The following is a 25,553-nucleotide window of genomic DNA, read 5'->3' as shown; positions in this document are numbered from 1 at the left end:
CAAATACATTTATTGCAAAAATGACAGATGTATTCTTGAATCCATTTAAATTGTTCATGTTTGATTTGTTTATTGTAAAAAGCAGAAAGTTTGTACATTTTGTCAATAAACCTAATTTGCAATGGGGTGCGATAATTTTAAGTGCAAATGTCAATCCTCCCTGGATCCCCATAAAACAAACTGACACAATTATGGTTTGCTTTCTTCAGAGTCCACAGGACACCGACCACATGTACAGCAAGAGGCCTTACAGCTTTCCACCCAGAGAGCATGTTCATGTGAGTGAAGACTATCGCATGAGAGCAACATATCCAGTGCACTTAGCTGTGCACTAAGTCATGACTTTGTGTGTCTTGATTAAGGACTATAATGACAGCATGGACTAACATGATGTGGTCACCACAACCAGAGACGTTGGGATCCTGAGTGAAGACGCATCTTTCCACAGGCTTGTGGTGAGGACATGCAAAGGATCAACAAACAACAAATCTTATTTAATATACTTAACCAGAATAATTAGGTTTAACATCTGAATGCTGTTTGATCAAATTTTAGGAAAGGGCTCAGCAAGCTGAACACCATAGAAGAGTCACTAGTGACCTTCATGTAACGTTCATCACTCAGGATAACGGTCTGCTGCAACATCTTGAAGTGAGTTTGAAAATGGAATTTAAGTCACATAGTGTAACTCATTTTGGTCAAAATATGTTAAATGAATGATTTAAGTATAACATTTTCTGTTAGCCTAGTGTTTGTACATTTATTTTGAGCATTCTCCTAAGAAATATATATATTTACAGGCGGTCATCGCATGAAAAGTTGCATCCTCCTGGGCAACATCAAAGTGCAGGGTGATCATCTTTGTGGAGGATGAGCAGCTGGACAGAGTGCTGGGCTTCTTCACAAGCCTGGTTGAAGCACAGACAACCAGGTGTCACAATCACGTGGCATTTGTTATGGATGTGCTTCTGCCAGAGGTAAACTATGAAACTTTTATTTATTATATTAACATATTTTGTATAGTTGTTATTATTGTCAGTCTTTAACTTATGGTTAATATCTTGTTAACTGCAACATGACAGACAACTTAAATGTCTAAATGAAAGATGTCCTTTTGTTCACCTCATGACACAGGCAACAGTCCACGCCCTTTCAGCTGTCCATGCATGTTCCATTGACAGAGCCACAGAAGTGTATAAATGTGGACTGCAGTATGACTCGAGGTATGCTACATACATAAGGAGAGTGCTAATACCTATAAGTATTGTTTTTACATTGTTTATGACAGCCTCTCCGTGTGAATTTCCTTTTACTAATCGCTATTTTCTTCTGTTTTGTCTCATCAGTGAAAAACGGCTGTTGGCTCATTACATGACAAATGAGCAAGGAGGCAAAACAGCAACTAGAAACATATGCTGAATAACTCAGAAGAGCTCTGGACTCTGAGGAGTTTTTGAAGAGGCTTTAGTATTTATGTAGGATGAATTAAAAAATAGTCTGTGAAATGATAATGTTTTATTTTATTGCCAATAAAAGTTGTTGCTGGCTAATTCATTTGTCTCAACTTTTGTGTTTTGAGGTACATATTTTAAAGACCTGTGTATGGTCATATTTATAAATACATAAATACATTTTATTTGTGTCAAAGGGCCAGCAGTCTTTTCTGTTAACCCATAAGAAATCATCACCTTAGAGTGATAATTATGGCATCTGATGTAGTAGGCCAAGCTCTGTGACAGTGTGGCTCTTAGAAAAACGGCTGGTGGAAACAACCTATTTTAATCGAAATGACTACTACTAATTATTATTATTATTATTGTAAATATTTTATTTTATCGAGTTTAAAATAACCTTGTACAGATACATTAGTCACTTATATAAAAAATGAAAAGATGCATGCACCAGATTTAGCAGTCCTATATAATCTTTTATCAGATTAATCTTTTATCCCAATCTTTTATTTTTTTTATTACTTAACTTTCTATTTTTGTATATATTTATTGTTTCAAGCACATTGTTTGCATTTAAAAGCATTAAATGTTGTGAATCAACCGTTAAAGTTGTTAAAAATGATCTGGTTATTGCTTTGTTTCCTTTATGGCCTCCACAGCCACCGTAGTGTAGTATGGGCGTGTTTTGTAGGGGGCGTGGTTTGGAGCGGCTCTGGCTTGGCTGCGGCTGCAGCTAGACCCCTCTCCACACAACAGCGCCGACATTTAAAACCCACTTGACGTTCTCCTGTGTGTGAAAGAGAGAGAGCGCGCGAGTGTGTGTGTGTGTGTGTGTGTGTGTGAGAAAGAGAGCGCAGGTGAGTGTGTGTATGTGAGAGGAGTGTGAGTATGTGCTTCTTTTTGTTGCATTTGTAAGTTGCAGTGCGCTTTTTAATTAATATGGAATTAAATATATTCTATTTGAGGGCAAGTTTGTTTTTTGCCTGTTTATCAGTTAATGACTGATTGTAAAAAAATGATTCTTTCAGAATTTATTTGATTTAAAATTTTTATTGGTAATGCGTCGTGAAGGTCTTACATTTACATTTTTATGGTCTTAAAAAGGTCTTACATTTGACTTACTGAAACCTGCAAGAACCCGGATAAATGTATTTTGTCAAAATTCTTGTTACAGTTTTCATTTCTAATTTCAGGTTAATTAAGACTAGCATTTGGAGGCCACAGTGCAGTGAGAGCCGCTGGCATGGAGGTGAAGACATCAGTTTTGAGGAATAAATCGATTAAATTGTTAAAACAGGCCAAATCGATGTTTAAAAAGGCCAAATTTTTTTGACGAACGCATCGTATGACTAAAGTCTCACTCTCGTCATTTCCTGAGACTTCGCAGCCCTGGTTGAGAGATTTGTGACATTTAGCGTGTTTGGAGTGTGTAGTTAGTGTGTTATGTAGTGTTTGGTGTAGTGTGTTTAGTGTGTAGTGGAGTCGTTTTTTTGTTTAATGAGTCAGAATAATAAGAAGATGCTGAATGTGGAGCAGGCAGTGCAGCTCTTCATTCAGCTGGAAGGAGCTCAGGCAGACCTGAGCATTGCCTGCATTTAAATGTAAATAGTTACATATAACTTTGTACATTTTCAAAATGTATGCACATATTTAGCATACAACAATTTACATTTGCATTATAACTAATAAAAAATGGTTTGTTAAACATATTTGTGGTTTTCACAGTAAAAAAAATCAAACTTTTCTACTCGGATTTTATGTTTTTTTTTTTTTTTTTTTGTGATTTTAGGTCCATTGTGTTAATACAGTATGTCAAAATAAATAAATAACTGTACAGTCACACATGTGAGGTTGTGCTGAAAATAATGACACCATGTAAATGGTAAATGGTAAATGGTTTTTAAGGTGAAATATAACGGCCAATTATACCCTGGAATATCGGATTTCACAACAAACCTAAATATCCCTGGCGTCCCACCTTCAAACACAGCCTCATTTGGCCATCCATGAAAAAGCTACTTAACCTCCCACTTTTTTATAGGAATACATGCTTCTTACGGGCACTGCACTAGTTAAATAAATAACAGCAGATGTAAGGATTGTCCTCTGGAGCAGAGAAGAGCCTCTCCATCCTCTCTGCAGCCTCATGTCCTCCTTCATCGTCCTTCTCCTCTTCCTCCTCGGCCCTGGCTGGCTCTCCTCCTCCTCATCGTCTTCATCCTCCTCCTCCTCTTCCTCCTCGGCCCTGGCTGGCTCTCCTCCTCCTCATCGTCTTCATCCTCCTCCTCCTGGTCATTTGGCCCTGGTGTGTCCTCAGGGATGGAGGCAGTTAGGACAGGGGGGGCAGTGGAAGGTCTCTGTCCTAACACCTCATCCATGAGGACAAACCAGGACCCAGTAGCAGCGCTGGACCTCCCGCTGACCCTCTGCTGTCCCTGGATATTAGAAATCCTGAGACAGTGGAAATCAATCACGTCAGCAAAGTATTTATTAACGTGCATGGGTAAAAACACACATAATTTAGTTTCCGCGTCATCATTCAAACCTGCAGCTAATTTGTTCTTGTTCTTTAAATGGTCCCACTTGTTTCTGGCCTGCTGGGCTCGACTTTCCCCTGCAGGCCCGTTGTTTCCAGAACTGTTCTGAACACAGAGAGAAGCAAGAGAAAAGGTCAACACAAGATAACATTAACACAGGGATGCAAGGATTTACAGAAAGTGACTTCAGGACTGACAGATGACAGATTAAGTATTATTTATTATTTATGATTTATTGCGTATTATTTATTATACAACAAGTAGTTTCGACCAAGCATCTGATTGGTCAACAAGAGATTTTGACCGTGCTCAAATCAGCATGACAGCACACCCGACTCATTACTCAAAATATTACTCCGCCAAGTCCGTGGCAATAGTGTATCCATCTCCATGGCAACATAGTAACTGTCAGAGCTGGAGCAAAAAAAAAAAAAAGTACGGCTTGAAATTCAAAATTTCTGCTGTAAAATATGCAGATGAAAACTCGGGAGAAGCAGCTGCTAGACATTTCTCTGTCGACCCCAAGAGAGTGAGAGATTGGCGATTAAAAAACAAAAAACAAAAACGGAGCTGTCTGAGGAGGACAGCAACAGGGCCAGGCTGCCTGCTGGAGGGAGGAAGAAGGCTGCGAGGATCCTGAGATAAACATGCGGGGATGAGTTATCAGCAAACGGGCACAACACGAGAGAGTGTCCTGCAAAATGATCAGGGTGATGGAGAAACAAATGTACGCCACCGTGAGTGACAGCAGAGATGAAGAGTTATCTGTGAGTGCTGGTTGGATGAATCGTTTCCTCCACCGCAACAACTTCACTTGCAGAAGACAACTATTGCCCAGCAGGATGCCAGAGAATTCACAGAGGAGCTGGAGAAGTTTGTGACATTTTCATCCCGGATTATTGAGAGGAAGGAATTAAACACCTGTCCCAAACTGCCCCCTGGTCCCAAATAAACGCCTGGTCTGTTCAGTGATTGAAACAAATAAATGCCCCGACTATTATTTATTTTCCCTTCAGTGTGAGAGACACTATTGTGACCGCGATGAAAACGTTTTATAAAAAACCAAAATCATTGTTATAACTTGTGCGATAAAAATAAGCCTGTACTGTTTATCTGTGCAGTATTGATTTAGTTCGGGAAATTCCGAGACCGCGATAAAACATGAACGTCAGCTCAGAGTTCACTCTTCTGGGACTAGAAAATCCTTTCTGTTGCTAGGTCGTTACTAAGGGTTGGATTATTTGATGGAGTGGTAAACTACGTTCCATTACACATATGAGCCTACTGACGTGACTGATTTTGTTTCAGTTATTAGTCAGACCCCATGTGTTTCCATGGAAACGCAACGCACACTCGCAAAAACCTTTAAAATTTGAGAGCAAATTGTCCATCAACATGGATATATTTTGATTATACATTTTAATTTTGTTGGTATTAGTTGTATAATCGCAACATTACCCTTGAGGCTGTGCTTTAACGTCATCTAATACAGCAAAAATATATATTCATCATAAGGATAATCCTAAACTTAGCTCTTTATTCAAACGCTTAACTAGACTTTACAGTGTTGCAGTCTGAAATAAAGCAGCCTGATCTGAATCTGTTCATCTTGGTCCATTTATGTATATGAAGTAAAACAATCTCCACAGTCACAATACGATATAAGATATAAGTTTAAACGTCTAAGGTATCACGCTGAGCATTACCAACGTATTTTAACTGTCATTTTTTAGGTTTTAATGTCCCTTGAAGTTAAACATATCTGGGGTTGGATGTATAAACCCAATACTTACATATAAATTAGGGATCTGCAGCTCTTGAGGTCGCCATTTTTTATTGATTTCTCTCTTCTCTTCGGGCCCACAAAGCATCTTGGTATATGTGAGGCTGCAAAGGATCATAGCGGTGTCCTTCAGGAAGAGGGAAAAGAAGGCCGCACCTGGAGGACCCTTTGGCTTGGGACAGCCTTCCAGCGTCATTGTGACTTAATTGGCCTTCAAATGCTCCTCCGAAGGATGCAGACCCTGAATTGAGACACAGCCTGTATCTGTTGACCCATTCTGAATCCTCCCTGATTTATCAAGAACCTTATTCCCTGTTAGATTGGCAGCCAGAAACTCTGGTTTATTTAGGCCCTTTTTGGTTTCTTAGCTGCCCACAGCTTTCTTGAGGGAACTTTGTTTATTTGGGGAATCCCTTTACACCCTCAGTTTACCATGTTATTCCCCTGGGGCTTGTAGGAGGAGAATTTGTTTATGATACCCGGAAGAGGCATTTGTTTGTTGGTTTATTGTTCTAGTTTTACATGTTTATATGTGTTATATGTTTATGTAGGTTGGGCTGGTCTGTAAACCAGTACCACCACAATGAAGTATTCTTGTATTGAAACCATGTGCTGGTGAGTCTCATGGTGTCAGTGAACACAACACTCAGCTGACGGGGTTTTCAGGAGGTTCTTCAGTTTGAATGTCAACAACACATTGTCTAACTTCCTGTCAGTTCATGTCCTGAAAGGAACATTTCTGTTGCCAAGAGATGATTTGGCGATGAAGTTTCAGCTGCTCATAAAATAACTGAAGCAGAAGATCTGAACTACAGTCTGCTTTAGTTGAGACTTTAAACCTGCAGTTAAATATAAACCAGGTCTGAGTCTGTGTCTCTGTCAGCATGTTCAGCTGCAGCAGCACATTAACTCCTCCTGCTTCACGCTGGCTGTGTGTCGGTTCACTCACAACGAAACAACAAGAGAGTTTTATAACTAATCTCTCCGGAATGATTCACAAAGTGAAATAGGGACGATTTGGGGATTTCCCTCAAAGTCTTTCTGTGGTTTAAAGTAAATTTTAAAAACTCTGTCTTGAATTGTAAAAGCAGGAAGTGTTTGTGGGAGCAGCAGAGCAGCAGCAGCCTCGTCTCCTCCAGCCTCCATCTTTACTGTCCCGAGCACACAAACAGTGTGAAGATGAAGTGATGTCAGTGTTCAGTCTTGATCAGCACTCTGTAGCTGCTCACACTGCTGTGTCTCTAACAGTGGACAGAAACATGTGACCTGTCCACACTTTGTTGCTGTGATGAAGATCCATGCTGTCACAGTTTGTATGTTCAGTGTGAAGCAGCTCTGTTTCCTGGGACGTCTCTGTGCTCAGCTTTGTGTCCTGCTCTGTTTCTGTCCACATTTCAACTGGCTCAATAATCAATAGATATGATAGACTGTTTATAAGACAGGATGTATTCACTGTGTGCTGTAAACTTTCAATATTCATCTAAAATTTACCAGACACTCAACAACACGTGATGATTAAATTTAACTCCTGATCTTTGGGAGAGAAATGCTGAAGATGATTTGAACAGTCAGCCAATCATGTGCAGTAGAGACGCATGTTGTCAAACACACTTTGGACTGAGAGGTGATGTCAGTGCAGTCAGACAGCCAGCAGGTGGCAGCACAGCAGCGTTACAGTGTTTCACTGCTGATGATGTTCAGTCTGAACTTTGACCCACAGAGAAACACAGACATGAAGATTTAACCAGCTGAACAGAAGAGCTGCAGAAACATCAAACACTGAGAAATACAACTACAAACAGAAATTAAAGCTGCAAGCAGCAACGATCGTACGCCAGGCTGTGGCGCAGTCGAAGGGTGCGTACGTATATTCCTGTGTCCCAGGGGTTGCGTCCTTCAGAGAGACCTGCGGGCCATGTCAGCCTGTTAAATAGGACAGTCTACCCTTCGCAGCACTTCCTGGTTGCGTCACCAGGTGTTCCCACCTCTACTTGTACGTCACTATTTCTGCAGCCCGGGTCCGTGAAAGTGACAAGAAGAGTAAAGTTTGACTGTCAGATCTGTTTGAGCTTCAGGAATTCCTGATTTCCTTTTTAATCCTCCTGCTTGTGGAGGAAGAGGAGAAGCGGCTCTGGTTTAACTCCGGCTGAGAGGACCGTGGAGAGGTAAACCTGTTATTGATCCCACAGTAATGTTATCATATTATTATTATTATTATTATATATTAGGGCTGTCAAACGTTTAAAATGTTTTAATCACAATTAATCGCATTTTGTCCATAGTAAACTTGCAATCAATCGCAAATGAATAACAATTTTTATGGCACATTTCTTTCTGTTCTAAATGTACCTTAATGTATTTTTTTTCTTCATGTTCTTAATACTTTTAACAACATAAGAAAGGGCAAATATGCTTGCTTTATGAAAATGTTTATTCAACACTTCAAATCATGCACTTCAAATAAAAGGCTCCAAAAATATCCCCTCACCCTAAATGGGATCAAAACATGGTGATTTTGGTGTGGGGGTGGGCTCTCTGCATCTGCCATGTGTTTGACTTGCAAATGATATCTGAGACTCGACGTACTTCAGTGGTAACTCATTTCATGTCGACAGTACGCGCAGATAACTTCTGTCCTATGGACCGAACCATCTGGCAGTGTTTTGAAAGTGAATTTGCCGTTCATAAGTCCTTTCTCCATTTACTTTCACTTTCGCTTTTCAGTCCACCGTGTTTTTCCCGAACGCCAACCCTGCTTCTTCTTCTTCTGATTCCCTTTCTTATTCTTCTGCCTCCCTCTGGATCAAGACTACAGGTGCCACTGACGGCCGTAAATCAAACAATACACGTTCCTTTTTTTTTATTATCGAGTGTTAATCGCGTGTTAAAAAAATTAGCGGCGTTAAGAGGATGTTGCGTTAACTTTGACAGCCCTAATATATTATTATTATTATTATTATTATATTGTGTAATTATAATTCTTGCCTCTTTCTTAAACCATTCTTAGTGACCTGGCAGCCGTGGATGGAGTCAGAACTGCAGACCCAGTAGATGGAGGATGTGGTGGACAGAGGAGACTGGACCCCCAAACACCCTGAGTACCGACCCAGATGATGTCCCACTGACACCATCCAGCCCAGCAGCACTGCAGGGACTCCTGCTCAGCCTGTTACTGTACATCATCTCTAACTGTTTTAATATTGTTTTTAATGATAATTCTTTTTGTTAATAGTGAATAATAATGTGTAAATAGTTATTTATGCTGTAATTTTGTAAATAGTTGTAAATGTTAAGACCTTAATAATAAAAGAAAACATTCAATCCCTTGTTGTCCCTGAAAAGTAGCACTTGATGCTGTTTGCTGTTATAAATTGTACTTAAGCTGTAAATACTGAATGGAATAGACAACGTGTTACAATAAAACAATATTTTATTTCATGAATTATATCAAATGAACAATTATGAACAAATAATATAAAAAGAACTCATACATTAACTAAATAACAACAGATATAATGTAAGGATTGTCCTCTGGAGCAGAGAAGAGCCTCTCCATCCTCTCTGCAGCCTCGTGTCCTCCTTCATCCTCCTCCTCTTCCTCAGGGGGGCAGTGGAAGGCCTCTATGTGTGTGGCTTGTGGTTTTACTTCTGCTTTGTTTTGCTTGCATTTATTGTGTAAAGCACTTACATATTATTGGTATGGAAAGTGCTACATAAATAAAGACAGATTTCAGATTGATTGATATTAGGCTGACCTCCTGTGTCCAGTGGGTGGCACTATGGAAGACACAGTACTGATGGATAGACTATTCAGGGCAACATCCTCTACATGTGTGAGCAATGTGGTGTAGATGGGAAAGTGTATGTTAAAGTTATAAGGACTTCCTGCTTCATTGCGAAGCATCAAAATCGTCTGATGCCACGCCCACCAGGGGTAATGGAGGCAAAAGATTTTTGATAACTTTTCATCTTCAAGGTCTGAGGATGATACTGACTGAATGTGAAGTTGTGCATGATGTTGTGCATGTAGGATGTGGGGCTTAAAGCTTGAAATCTTTCAGGGGCGCTGTGGAGCCATCTTGACGCTGAAATGGCCCAGACCCTATCAGATATCAATGTTTGTGACCCATGATGAATGTGCAAACTTTGAAATGTGTATGAGTTTGTCTGTACGTACAAAATAGGAAAAGCCATTAGGGGGCACTACTGAGCTGCTGTCAAATTAAAGTACTCATAAGTTTGAACCTACATGCCAAATTTGATGAGTCTGTGAACATCCTAAAGTCCTCTAAACAGTGTCAGAAAAATTTAAATTGGTGCATGCCATTTAAAATGGCTGACTTCCTGTTGGGGCAAAAAAAAAAAAAAGGTTTGTTGTCACACTGATCCACACAAACTCACCTGGGTCTGTCATCTGCAGCTGGACGATGCTGATTGGCTCAGAATCAATGGCGGCTCTCTTGTTACGTCTTGAACCATCTGTTACAACTCGACACTCATAAGTACCGACATCTTCTCTGTTCACGTTCTTCAGGATCAGAGACACGTCTCCATTCTTCAGCTCACCGTCCACCAGCTGCACTCAACCTTTAAAGGATGAGTGCTGGTGGGTTGGATCTGAACGTCCATCACTGTAAAAGTGGACGTAGTCTGGAGCCACCAGGTCAGATCTGGTCCACTCTGCAACTATGATGGTGACGTCACCAGCATCACACTTCAGAGTTACATCCTGTCCCACTCGTCCCATTGTCACCACAGGCTCTGTGAAGCAATAACAGAGATGTAGAGAGGAGCAGCTGTTAGATTAGTAAAGGACAGCAGAGAACAGACAGGAACCCTGATATCACCTGGAGACATCCACTCATCACTCAGAACATCTGTTGACACTGTCAAACATGAAGCTGCTTCAACGTTCTCATGTGATGAACAGCCAACATCCACTCAGCCAATCAGAGAGCAGCTTTCATATCCAGACAGACACCAGACAGTGGTACAAGTCAGTGACAGTAATAATATACGTGCTGTCCCTTTAACACCCCTGTTGGTCATGTGGTAAACACTGTGAGCAGGTAGAACTCCCTGTAATATGACTGATGACTGATGACTTCTTTACTCTGCTGCAGCAGTTTGACTCTGTCAGATAAACACAGACAGTCCATCATTGATGGAGAAACACTTTCAATCTTAAATCTTTAAATTCAAACCTGATGAATTATACACATCATATCTCAATAAAGTCAGAGTGACTCTTTAATGATCATCATTGATTGATCTGATTGGACCACAGTCAGTCTGTGAAATAATACACGGACTGAAACACAACCTCAATGTCACATTCAGCCAATCACAGCCCTGCAGAGATCAATATTGAAGAGGAGCAGTTCTGAACCAAAACCATTGATTTCATCAGAAAAGTGACATCAAATGTTCATCTGTTGTTAAATTGTTGATAGGGTGCTCGCTGCAGAACCACAAAGGTGGAGCTGCACCAGAGTCAGCCCCGCCCCTAGTCGGTGCAGGCCTGCCCGTTGATAGACTTCCACAGCCAGCCTGCCCCAAGTGGAGGCAAGTGGTAGTAGTCGCTGGATTGAAGAGTTGTGAGCAAGTGATTGGACTTCAACTTAATGGCTGTAAGTAACCCAACGTAACTTAAACATAGTTATTAAGTGTTTAAAATGTTTTCCAAGACATATGTCATTATGTCCACATAAGCATTAAGTTAGTTTTTAAAAGTTTATCTTGCAATGTGCGGTAAATTTGGCGGTAATTACACTCGGTAATTATGGTACATGCTAACGTAGCTAGTATGGTAGACTTTCCCAGTGCACCTGATTAGCACTAATAAAATAAAATAAAATAAAAAAAAAAATGTGCTCAGTGTGTGTATTATGAGAACTTATAGTAACTTTTTTCATATTGAAAATGTGTGCTTGTGTGTGTTTGACCTGCACAGATGCATCAGACAATACTGAGGAGAGGGCAGGATCCCCTTCAGTCTCTCAAGCGATGCAGCGAGTGTTGCAGCAGCTTTCACTGCACTTTTTGTAAAATGGAAATTGCCGATTTTTACCATGTGAGGTACATCTTTGTAGCCCAGGAGCCAGTTTTTTGTTGATAATTATTTTCATTTGCATTATGTTAATTATTTTATCTTCTCTGTTCAATTTTGCTGTTTGGTTTAGTGTACCGATCCATGTGTCATCAATAACATGTAAAATAAAATCATCAGCATTGATGTATATCTTAAACTCTCAGTCATTCATTCATCTTCAGTATCACTTATCGTCACTAGGGCTATGGGGGAGCTGGAGTATGTCTCAGCAGACTTACTCGGAAAGGCAGGGTACACCTTGGGCAAGTCACCATTCAATAACAGAGCAGAGAATATACAAACAGAGAAACATTCACACTCCCTTTCACACCTACAGGCCATTCAGCAATTATCCTAACCTGTATGTCTGTGTAAACATCCTCATAATCCATACAGCTATTCAATGCCACGAGATACAAGATTACAAAATAACTTGTCATTTCTCATTCACAAAGTAATACTGTTACCACAACAAGACTGGTACCCCAAGATATTTAATCAATAATGCATACTAAGAAAATAATAAATATAGTTATTATTATTAGTTCAATAATGATATTGATTGTTTCAGCAGTCTACTGTATCTTGAGCCAAAGTTATGTTTTTTCCAGACAACAGAAGGGGAAACAGGCCATGGGATGGGTGATTAAGGTCTTTTATGACATTAGCGGCCCTGCGAGAATAGAGATACTGTTTTGATCCCAAGCTGAGAAATTACAGTGCAGCAGCAGCATTACACAGTGAGAACAGAGAATAAAGAATATAAAGAATAAACTATTCAATGGTCTATGTTGATAACAGCGCAAAGTAGAAATGTGCAATGTGTGTAATGTGTAAAGTGCGAAGTGACTGTAAGTAATGACCAGAGTTGTTATTGTACAGTGTGATGGCATGTGGCAGGAAAGATCATAACCTGCAACCTGCGAGGACATCGTTGTAGATATCCATCAGGGAGGGGACAGGGCCATTAATATTTTTGCTGTTGAAGCTGATAAGAATATTAAGTTATTCTTTTAGGATAAATATTCTAAGGCTTATTTGTCTACGAAATCTCTTTGTCCACCTATCCTAGTGTGTTTATAGATAGTAAATGGAAAATGCAAAAGGCACACTTGGACTCAAACCCTGGTTGCCCGCTCCGTTGACTCGCAGACGTACCTACTATGCTATCATATCTGTTTCGGTTAATAGTTGTCTAATGAAATCCACAAAACTCGAGGGTAGGGTAACGAAAACTAATTATCTGCTTCATATATCAACATCTTTACCAAACTGTTTAATATTTGTGAACACTTAAATTTACAACTGTGAACTAAGCCCCCCCCCGCGTAGAATATGTGAAATGCATATTGATTTGTAAGCTTGTTTTGTCTTATGTGAAACATAGAAGGGTTGTTTGTGTTTAACCCTTGTTTTTTTGTTTTTTTTTAACCATTAAAAGTATTTTCAATAAAAGCAAAATATTAAAGAAGAGGATTATTTGCGCGATTTGCTTGTAAATTCATTCGTTTGCAATTAAGTAAAAAAAAAAAAAAAAAAAAAGAAGTTGCTGTGTCTCAATTCAGGGTGTGCATCCTCTGAAGGACTTGGCCTTTATGGTCTTGAAAGGCGAGTCCTTCAGAGTCAGCCAACCTAACCGCGTCAGCCATTGTTAAATGGGAGGTCTAGCCTTTGGAGCATTTCCTGGTGGCTTCACCAGATGTTTTACCCTTATGTCACGATTTCTGCCGTCCAGGCCTGTGAAAGTGACGATATACACCATGCGATGTCGCCATTTTATCTCTTTCTTTATTCTTTTTTGTGTGTGCAAAGAATCTTGGGATATGTGAGGCCACGAAGGATCGTGGCGGTGCATCCTCCAGAAACAGGGAAAAGAAGGAGCATCCGGAGGAGCCTTCAGATTGGGACAGCCTTCGCGCAGAGTAGTGACATAATTGCCCTTCAAATGCACCTCCAAAGGATGCAGACCCTGAATTGAGACACAGCAAATCTGTGTCATCATATGAATCACTCACAGTAAACAGGGCCCCCTGCTGGACTCACTGTGACTCTGGTTTTGGTTACCTCCATCAGCTTCCTAGAGGACCAGGACCTAGGACCAGCTGTGCTAGGAACCCTATTGTAATTGTAAAGATTTTTAGGGGGCCAAGGCCGAGGGGCCGTGGGAATGCGTATGAAAGCATACACATTTCCTATTTTTATTTTTCTCCGGGTAAAAGTGGTGCTGCAGGTTAAACCGTGCAAGGGAGGGCGGTGCAATTTGGAGGGTTTGTCCAGACTCCTGCGAATATCTCAGACACAAAAGACTACATATATCCGCCTGCAGGGGCGCTACAACCTAGGCCAACACGTTTTTGCCTATAACTCCCAAATCGTCTGTTGCACATTCAAAAACCTTGTATCCCCCAAAATCGCAAAAACTTGAAAACCTACTTTTTCGAACTCCTCCTTGGGATTTTGTCCGATCTGTGTGAAACTTGGCATGTACACTCTTCAGCTGGACCTGATCTAAAGTTATCAAATGCGGAAATTATTAACAAACACATTTCTCTAGCTAGCTATAAAGATAAAACTGTTTGATATCTCAGTCAAACTAAATGTTATTAACACCAAATTTGAGATCCTTGGTTGCCATGAGACTGGGAAGGGATGACCCAAATTTGGAAGTTTTTATCTCTTCAACGGCTACACCGATTTTCACGAAATTTGGTTGGTATGATGTAGGGCCAATCCTAACACCATATCTTGAAGGTGGTCATTACTGATCAATGTGGGCGTGGCTTATTACAAGATAAACAACAAACATTAATTTCAGCCAAACTATTATGCTGAGAGCTTTGAAATTTATATGGCACATATAGAATAGGACACAGTTCTTCCATACCAAAAATTGCACATGTACCCCATTAGGTGGTGCTATAATGGATGGAATCGCGTTTTTGCCTGTAACTTCCACATTTTAATTAACACATTTGCAGACCTTATATCCATATGTTCCCTAAATAGAGCTGGGTTTTCTGACATAGGACACGCCCACTTCTGCTGCACATTTCGTTCGCTTAAGCGCCACATATGCAAAACCTACTTTTTCGAACTCCTCCTTGGGATTTTGTCCGATCTGAGTGAAACTTGGCACATACACTCATCAGCTGGACCTGATCTAAAGTTATCAAAAGAATTTTGCTCAGTTGAAAAAATGCGGAAATTATTACAAACAAATTTCTCTAGCTAGCTATAAAGTTTGCCCATGTTCTGCACTGTTGCTCAACAACATTAAAGCAGTCAAACTAAAGGAGAGTTGTCAGGATCCGTGTTTTAATAGACACACCTGGGCAAAGCTGGAAATCAGGAACAGCATAAAGGGTTTATACACTCCTTTATGGGAGCCCTCACTAACATTCACTGCATGAAAAGTGGGATTTTCGTCAGTATGCGGCACTGTAGATTGCCGTGGAATTTCAGGTTTGCGACTGCAAGCGGCAATTTGCAGGCAACGCCGAAAACTGACGTAAATTGTCGGAAATTAACGTGGGCCTTGCTTGGCAGTTGTCCCCCAATGACCCCCCTCCCCCTGATTCTATGGGAGGCTTTAACATGTAAATGAAAATGCTGTGAGCTATACAAATGCAAATCAGGGTAGCAGGGGGAGTTTTACCCCAGGTGACCTTTTTCTAAAAGGTGTTAACTTCATTTTAAGAAAATCTCTGGTATAAATAGATGAGGTTCAGTATTGACTAATTATAGACCCTTATATTTTGGCTTGAATTGATTTATTTCATAAAAGTATGCTAGATTAATTACTATGTATGTCATTAGCAATGGCCAATGTTGTGTAAAAAAAGATTTTTTATTCTTTTTTTTCTCTCTCTCTTAAGGGAACACGTTAAAGATAAAACGTCAGTTGTTAAGAAGTTAAAATTTGCATGAAATATTTTGAGATAACGAAGATATTGAAATGTAAAAAAAAATAAATGAATAAAAAAAATAAATAAATAAAGTATTTCTATAATTTCATGGGTTCTGAATGTTTTAAAAACAGTTGAAAAGTAATTCTTATTGCCTGTGAGAGTTCATGACCTGTAAGAGTTTTTACACTTCCGGGTTGACCGGTGCATGAGTGACGAGGAAGAAGGAGCGGAGAGTTAATGGCGTCGAGCAGCTGACAGCGGAATGTGTGTGTCGTCTCGTCAGTGTCGTGTTTTATCACTGAAAGACTGTGAACTGTTGGCGGACGACGTGCTGTGAGTGTGTGAGTTGGACTCTCCATCGCAGTCGAAGTGTTTGTGTTTTAATAGACATGAAGCAAGTTCAGCTAAGCTAGCTAGCAGGAGCTAGCTAGCAGCAGCTAGCTAGCAGCAGCTATGCTAGCTAGGAGGAGCTATGCTAGCGGCCCGGCCATTGTCGAGAGAACGTCTGCGCGGACGGGAGGAGCTTTGCCGGGTCGCCACGAAGAATGTCGCCGACGGACAGAGCTTCCCTGCGGCAGAGGGACACGGAGGTTTATCGCTGCGAGCATTTTGTTTTCACAGACTAAGCTCGCCTCATAACAAGGCCGCGACCTCCTGTTAGCTCGGAGCCACGTCTGCAAGTCCAGATTTACATGATGCAGATAATGACGCCATTGTGTGTAAGTAACTGTTACTGTTTTCTTCCTCGTTTGATTTTACTGTGACTTACGTTTCTTTATTCATACCACTGTCTTTTTAATTGTTTTCCAGCTGCCTGTGAGACATTATGAGACAGTACGCAGGACAACAAACAACCAGATGTAGCATCGCAGGCGGACGCTGTGAGGAGTTCAGCTCGGAGTCGATCGAGGACAAAGAGGGTAAGATTTATTAGATTAGATCCGTTTTTGGTCAGTGTGACTATTATTCTATTAAATAATAGATGTGTTGTATCAGAGACGTTCTGCTATTGTTATATCCATATGCAGTGCATCATGCAGTACTGATTGTCTTTATTGTTTTTACAGCTGCTGAAAGCTGGAAGACAGAGTGCCAGCTGAGGATGAGGTGGACCTTTCGAAGTGCGCCGCCATGGACCTGATGTCTGAGGAGGAAGACGGCACAAGATGGCGGGTGTCTGGATGAATTGTGCGACCTCCGTCCTTTCGCAGCCACATGAGAGGCGATTCCGAAGTACAGGGCAGCGCACCACAGACGTCTGCAGAAACAGACACTTCGCGGTGCTGTAGGATTTTGGGCCTCTTGTGAGCTTCCCGTTTGTTGTGTGGGCAGATTATGTTTTGTACATGTTGTGTGTTTGTGTTTGTGCTAATAAAACTCTTTCTTTGAATAAACAACTCCTTCCTGGCAAATGTTCCTTTCTGCAGTAAATTCATTCATGTCCTTGATTATATCATAAATATGTATAAATGAATTAATAATATATATATATATATATATATATATATATATATATATATATATATATATATATATATATATATATGATTTTCTCACTGGGGTTTACATTTATAATGACCCAGGGTGGCCAATCACGAGCGATTTTGCTTGTTGATGAGCAGTTGTTTCATCCAATACTGAGTGAAGATATTCAAGCCAGCCCACACGTTCTCTGGCCAGGCGTGGTTTCACTGCTATTCATATGTAAATTAGAAGCGTTCGCACCTCCGGGAGCTCCACTTACGTCATGGTTCGTTTCCGACAATTTTCGGCACAGACAAACACCACGTTCACAGCCTGTAAATTGTCGTTAACTGCCGAAAATTAGGGAGATTTCCAGACGTTTACAGGGCAGAAAATCCCACTTTTCATGCAGTGATTGAGGTCCTTCGAGACAGATTTTTGGCCTTTACCACAGGATAGGGATAGAACATTATAGTAATGGAGCACGCCCAAAGAGAGATAGGCATCCACCATGTCATCGAGATGATTACGAATTGGACTATCAGAGAAGTAAACCACAAAATACACATTACTCGAGCACAGTACAGTAAGAACATGGGCGAGAAGAGGATGAGTATCAACAGCTGGAAGGAGTAGCCGAGATGACCTCTCTCACTCATTATAATCATTCACCTCATCCACGCCGAGCTTAGAGAGATTAAGAAGTGCAGTATAGTGTGTATATTGTGGCAGACCTCCTGGACAAGGTGATGCACGAGCTCCAGGAAATCAGGTTCAGTACCTCCTCCGTTGCTACTACCCAGAGCCGACCAGTAGCCATGAGTGCTCTTCCGCCAGATAGGGAACGTCCATATCAGGTCGGCCGACTCCTTAAACTGCCAGGTTATGGAGAGCCTCAGTATCATCCTCCACTGTCCAGCTCCACACCAATCCAGCACCAGCTGGATTGGTGTGCCAAGGCCATATGCCAAGGCCTGCAGAACCACTATACAGGTAGTTCTACAGTGACCCCTCTCGATCAGAGTCAGCCTACAGGGGTCCCAGGTCTACTATACCGAACTTCCACCAACAAGACCCGAGTCAGTTTGCTCGCTGAAAGATTGCACTAGAGAACCTGTTTCCAGCTGATGCAACAGAGCTCTTCAAATATCAGATTCTAACAGACCACCTACATTTGGAAGAGGCTTGTCTAGTGGCAGATTCCTACCTACACTCCCCCACTCCATATACAGACACTATGGCTGCTCTGAATGAGAAGTTTGGGCAGCTGTACCAGGTTGCACTGAATAAGATAGCCAGTGTTATGAACTCACCTGATATCCGATGTGGTGACACTGCCAACTTCGAGATGTTTGCCTTACAGGTTCAGTCGTTGGTGGGAATGTTGAAGACCCTTGGTCAAGCAGGCGAGAGAGAATTGAGATGTGGATCACACGTAGCACACCTACTCAGTAAGCTACCGCTAGAAATGAGGTCAGTCATGGTGTCAAGACTTTGGTGGCACCACACCTAACAAAGGGCAGAGATCAGAGGGATGTTATGGAACCCGTACGACATCTGTCTTCCATGAAGCTAAGGATGCAGAGGGAAAGGGAGTTACCCCCTATGCCCCTTCAGAGAAGAGGAATGCTAAGGGACAATGAAGCCCATTACTTCAATCAGTGTTCAGCCATCCAGAAGCTAAACAAAGCCCAAATCACTGAATGGATACGGGCCAACAAGAAATGCTGGCGCTGCGGATGGTCCCATCAGGTTGCGCAGTGTACACTGTAAAAAAAAAAATCTGTAATTTAACAGAATTTTCCCTGTATTTTTAATTTACATAAAAATGTAGTTAAAGTTACAAAAATAAACATGTGATTTTAATGTAAAATAACATGAAAAAAATGTTACTGTGAAAAACCCACAACATTCCATTTATTTAAAGAAAATTACATTTTTCCCACATAAAAAGACTGTTAAAATACACTTGCAAGCGTCTTGTATTTTTACAAATATTTATTCTTCATTTAATAGATTAAACTGTTAAATTAAAGTTTAATACTGTAAAAATATTTCCAAACTTTGATAGAATTAGTGACAATTAACGGTAAAAGAATTGGTAAAAATTAGTGCTGGGCATAGATTATTTTTTTTTATCTAGATTAATCTCACTGCAATCTTGGAGTTAATCTAGATTAATCTAGATTAAAATGGCTCATTTGAATTCTGATGAAGGCATTCAAAATATGTGTGTGCAACTTAAATAATGACCAGAAGTAAGTCCTTGAGAACTGGTTTCTCAGGCCAGCTGGTCCATTAGACCAGGATCCCATCTCCTGTTTCAAAAATGCATCAAAAACTGCTTGATAAAGCTGTTCTACTGTGATAATTGGTATGAAAATATTAAATAATGTTCAGTAAGATGTACTTGTGTTAATGGAATTGTTTATTCAGTTAAACACAAAATAATCAGTAGGCAATTTAACCAGTACAAGCAATTTAACCAGTAGGTAACCAGAAGGCAATTTGAACAACCCCCATTTCTGAGATAATATGACATTAATTAAACAACTGTAGGCCTACATGAGAGGTCATGAAGAACTGTTTACAGTCAGTAACTTTGTGACATGGCTTGAGTCAATCAGTCCAACCTCTACCTCTCCTTCTTCCACCAGTCACTCAGACAGACCAGCTTGTTCACATTTTCTGGTGACAAACTAGATCGCCTCTTCTGTACAATATGGCCTGCTAATGAGAACAGTCTCTCACATGGGACAGCAGTGGCAGGAGTCCCCAAGTACTTCTGGGCAATGTGGGCCATCTTACCATGGACAGCAGTGTGCTCTGACCATCACTTCAGTGGACACTGATCCAAGCTAGCACTGGGCTCTACCTTGTACCTCTCCACATCATTGTCCACTGGTGTCTCCTCTTCCGACTCTGACTCTGATCCCATCAGTAGCAGGGCTGTTTTCTTCTTGGGTGGCTCAGGGTTCTCCTCCTTGGGCAGCTGCAGAGCAGATTCTTCTCCCCTTACCAACTCACTCAGCTTTGCCCACACTGGCTCCCTCTCTGCTCTGGGCAGGCACTTGAGGTCCTTAAATCGTGGATCCAAAGCAGCAGCCACCTTTGATAAATAAAAAAAAGAAAATAGGATGAAAATTTAACTTTTCAAATCCAACCTCCATATTTCTTCAGGGCTCATTCATCTATTCATTGACTAATCTACTGGCTTAAAAAGTCTATACTGGTCAGACAACACAGTTATCTTCTGGTCAGTCTGACATACCTTCAGCCATTCTAAGTTTGTTTTCTCCCTCCGCTGGTTGAGGTCCTTGGTGAAGGCAGCCTTGAATCGCACAATGTAGACAGGATCCTCATCTGAGATCTTCATCGCTTGCTGAAGGTGGCACAGGGCAGGGAGAACCACAGAGCAGGATACATACTTTTCCCCACCAAGGAGCTCAGTGATGTACCTACACACACACACAAACACACAGACACACACACACTCTTAATGGCTAATTCATTTAACTTGGATTACACTTTTTTTAAGTTCTGAATCATATTACATTTAAGGGCATGCATTTCTTAAATACAAAGTGAGTTTTAAAAGAACTTGTATGCCAATTCATGAACACGCTATCTTTGTAGACCATACCTGCCATACCATACTGCTCTAGCAGTTCCTCAAGCTTTGCCAACTTCTCATATTCAGCATTTGTTGGGAGGGTCAGTCTGTGGCTCTGCTGGGACAGCGTTGCCTGCACTGTGTCTCTGTTGCGCCTCAAGCGCTTGATCATCGCGAGGGTGGAATTCCAACGTGTTGGAACGTCTTGCACGAGTGACTCCTGGGCTTGTTCAAGGGAGGCTTGCTGGGCATTCAGCTCGTCTGAGTTGGCTGGACTGTGTTTGAAATGTCCAACCACTTTACGGCACTTGGCCAGTACACCATCAAAACCACCGTCACGAAGTGACATTACAATGGCCTTCTGTACAAGATGCGCAATGCAGGGCAAATGCTCAAATGGCAGTATCCTCCCTGCTGCTATCATGTTGGGGGCGCTGTCTGTTCCAATAGTGGTGATTTTGTCAGCTATAGCCCACTGATTAGCGACGTTGAGAAACTGCCTGGCACAAGCTTCTGCCAAGTGACACTCCTCTGTCTTCATCACACCTAACGTTAGGAGTAGGACAGAAAAAGTAGATCAGAATAAGTTTGCTGTTAGTAGCCTAGTAGTAGTAGGTAACTAACAATCAGCAACAAATCAGCAATCAATCAGCAAAACGTTAATAACGTTAGCTAAAGCTATGTAAATGTTAGGCTAAATTAGCTAAATTACATACCGCAGTGAAGTTGGTTTCCGGTTGGATATTCACTCTGACAGTTGTCGGATGTGTAGGAACACAAGCCGTTGTCTCTGCATCTTAAAGTGGTCTCATTTCGGCCATGATTACCTTTAACCCAAATCAACTCCTTTTTCCAGCATTTGGGACTGAAAGCCCCATATCCTGGCCTGGCAAATTCCTCTCCTCTCCACAGAGTGGGAAGATGTTGTTTTTCTTGCAATAAACAGATCACCAGAGATCTTCTTTGTAATTTACAACGACAAAGCACATCTGGCCTGTTCCTCTTCCTCCAACGAAGATGAACCCCTGTTCCTCAGGTCAAACAAGGTCAAGCCCGATGGAGTTTTCTTTGGTCACACCAAAAGGAAGAAGGACTGGTTTCTAACATAGATGTGGTGATTTAAGATATTTTACTCTACGTTTCTCTCCCTCTGGAACATTCTCCAGTGGGGGAAGGCTTAATGGGAAACCTAATCTATGTGTTCTTCTCCTCACATGTCCAACTGTTATTTACGACCGTTGTTGTTCCTGGGTCTGACATACCATTCGCCCTTTCAGTCTTCTGTTCTCACCCAAAAGTCCTAAATAACAAATAAACTACATCTCAATTTCTTAAATTTAACGGATCCCGAAATAGAAAAATCTGTCATTCAACAGATCTTTCTTATGTTATTGTGAAGCCCAAATGAAGTTTATTACTCAATAAGTTTGAGGTCAACAGAAACCCCCTCCCCTTTGTCGAGAGAGGAGAGATTTGAAGATCATCATTCCTTGTGTAATACTTGTATTATTTACCAGTTAAATGTCTGATATGTTTTGTTAAAGATAGAACTACAAGGAATATGTATAAGTCCTTGGTTCTACTGTGTGTTGTATACTTTATTGTCATATGTTGTATACTTAAGTGCCTCATGTCTTCTTTTGAATGACAAATGATCATTATCATGTTGCATCTTTTCACGAAGACAAAAATTCGACTTTTAAGATGGTGAAGTTTTGGGAAGGTTAAAACACGATTTCAAAATGTTAAATACAATAGTATAGTTAGATTAACTTTTGGGAGCCTCAACTCAGATCACAGGAGGTGTGTGTTACGTTCGGTCTAGGGAGCCGAGCCTAACATAAATAACCAACACCCAAACACGGTGTAAGTTCAGGGAAAACAAACAATTTATTTACAAGACAACAGGTGCAATATGTACAGTGATGGGTGCGGTATATATATACAGTGATGAAGCGTGGCTTCAGGGTGAGCCCAGGCCTAAAATAACAAACAAAATCAATCTAACCTCTAGAGCTCGAAAACTATCTAAACCCTACCGAAAACAAAACGAAACAAAAGACAAGTGCTAAACCTAACTCCCTAACCTAATGCAAAACAGGAGAAAACAGAATCAAAAGAAAAGGCAGCTCACCCCTACTGCTTCTCTAAATGACGCTCTTGCTCTGGTTACCCAGAGCACACGCACACTCACAAACACTCCCGCACTCAGGCGCACAAACACACTCTAAGTAAGTCACACGAAATTTCTTAGTACAGTCTGTCAGGTAGATGCCTCCGCAATAGCGATCCACCGCGTCGCTTGAGCAGCATCAGCTTTTAAGTTCCCCGCTCCTGGTGCTGGCCAATCCCTCATTGCCACGCCAGGAATGCGGAGCCAATGACGTGTGGGAGCAACACAATCTTTGGCTGACAGGAGCGCTCCCTGTGCACGAAAAAAAGACAGACAAACACACACGCACATATACTACATACAGATGACGGCAGGAGCCGTAACAGTGTGACACTGTCAGCCAGCCCCTGCTGCAGGTCATAAAAACAGACACTCTCCCCTTCTCACACACTTCTTCTTCTCTTCTTCTCCGGACGCCCTCTCTCTCTGTCCTCTTCTCCCCCTGCTTCTTCTTCTTCTCTTCTCTTCTCTTCTTTGTTTTTCATTTTTATTTTATTTTTATTTTTAAAGTAATCTTTACTTTTATTTTTGCAACAAGCTAAGACAAGCGAATTGAATCCCTACTTTAAGTATTCACTTTTATTCAAGTTTTTAATAGAACGAATTCTTTTCTTTTGATTTTATACTGTTAAAGTATCACCGCCTGATCCAGAAGAAGTTGAATTAATTTCAGAATCAGAACTTGAGTACCACTATTTGAAACCATCAAGAAAAGTCTTTTTCAAGACTGTGATCATCTGATGAAGAACGTTGCAAGCCTTGCAAAGAGTCCAACGAAAGAGACTTTGTGTGCTCCCAGCCGAGATCGACTCTGCCCCCAGCGCTCCCAAGGCTGAAAACCCGCTGGGCCTTCGGACCAAGAGTTCCTCAACAGAGTACTGGCCTTCCCTCTGGCTACTGGACCGACGCGCCGTGCCGTGGTCCAACCCAGAACTCTCAAAGAGACCAAGCTTCTGTGCCTCCTGACGCCCAGACAAAACAGGCTGAACGTCTTTATACAGCTGGATCCACACACGTGAGAATGAGTGGTGTCTAAAGTTCTGACTTCTGTCTAAAGCTCTGACTTCTGTCTCAGGTTCTGACTTCTGTCTAAAGTTCTAACCTCTATCCTATGAACTTAATAAAGTTGAGGTAGGGTCTCGTTAGTATTAAAAGATTACTCCCGTAATATTTAATATATAAAAACCCGACCCTTTAACTTTACCATCTACCGACGGTCACACGACTTTATTACTTTCCTAATTACAGTCTTTACCTTTTCTGTTATCTGGTGTTCGTCTAAAATTGTCATGTCTTTTATTTTACCCAAATTATTTAGTCAATAAATATATAATCGTTGTCTTTGTCTGGAACTTAATTTTAACGTGGAGAACCGATGGAAACGTGCAAAGAATTCACTACTTCAGAATATTGAGACTGAATATTGATTGATATTGAATAAATTGATTTTGAATGGACTCTAACTGTCCAAGCCAACTTGTACAGTTAGGTGTTTGGAATAATGTCCTCCGGATTATTCCAATAACTAAACACGGAGGTGGTGCCCCTTTAATGAGTGTAATATTAATTGCCAGTGATTAATAATCATATATATATCAAAGTAGTGTGTGAGCAGTGTCTCCTACATCATATATTTATGGTGCTGCCCATGCCAGGACCACATACCATAGTATCCTACAGATGCTATGGTTGGATATTCAACCTGAAACTAACTTCACCATGGTAAATCACTTAGACTGTTAAAAAACTAAAACTGACAATAAATTACATAACGTAACGTTACCTAGGGCGAACGAGTGAAGTTCCCAGCTGGCATCGATGAGGTGTACAGTAACGCCAAGGTAGTTTTCGTTGTTGACAGATGACCAATGATCCCCAGTCAGTGCTACACAAGTCACCCCAGCCAACTTCTCCTCTTTCGGGGCTTTCTCTGCGGCGTGCTGTTCATTGATTCTCCTTAAGATAGTTCGCCTCGCAGGTAGTTTATAAGATGGGTCACCTGTGGCCGCCTGGAGAAGCTCCAGCCCCTTATCCTCGACCACGCTGATAGGCCAGCAGTTGAGGGCAATCCACTGAGCTAGGAGGTTCGTTAGCTTAGCTGATAGAGCTGTGCTGACGGGCTTGCCACGGTTGCATTCGAACATTGTAGTTTGACGAACACGACTTTTCCCCGGGGCTACATCAGTGCTTGCCCCGGCACCTTCCACTTCAGCTAATGGATGCTTCGCGTTTAGGTGGTACTTCAGACTTGACGAACTCCGACAATAAACTAATTCTGCTTTGCACAAGGTGCATACAACCTTAGTCTTGTCGAGGTCTCCATTGGGAAGCTTCTTGAAAAAAAATTTGCCCTGAAGCAACCCGGGCTTCACAGCAGCAGCCATGTCAGCTGACGTTTGATGTGATCCACACGCGTTTGGACTTGTTCACGCCCCGGCCCCCACAGCGTAATTCGACCAGGTCAGAGCCTTCAGGGCCAGGTATACATCCGCGCTAAAATATCAAAGTAAAATTAATAGCTTGCTCACTATGT

At 41.3% G+C, this 25,553-nt stretch overlaps 1 long non-coding RNA gene across 1 annotated transcript; it reads left to right on the top strand.

Annotated features, from left to right (window-relative positions):
• Positions 1 to 356: 356 nt before the first annotated feature.
• Positions 357 to 1,223, top strand: LOC115590094 (uncharacterized). Its single transcript, XR_003985656.1, has 4 exons — positions 357 to 455; positions 556 to 651; positions 801 to 977; positions 1,135 to 1,223. It is a non-coding gene; the product is annotated as an uncharacterized LOC115590094 (long non-coding RNA).
• The last annotated feature ends 24,330 nt before the right edge of the window (positions 1,224 to 25,553 follow it).

This window comes from Sparus aurata, chromosome 10, assembly GCF_900880675.1.
Source record: "Sparus aurata chromosome 10, fSpaAur1.1, whole genome shotgun sequence".
NCBI lineage: Eukaryota > Metazoa > Chordata > Actinopteri > Spariformes > Sparidae > Sparus > Sparus aurata.
The sequence above is the reverse complement of the archived record's forward strand: the minus strand, read 5'-3'. Positions and strand labels throughout refer to the sequence as shown.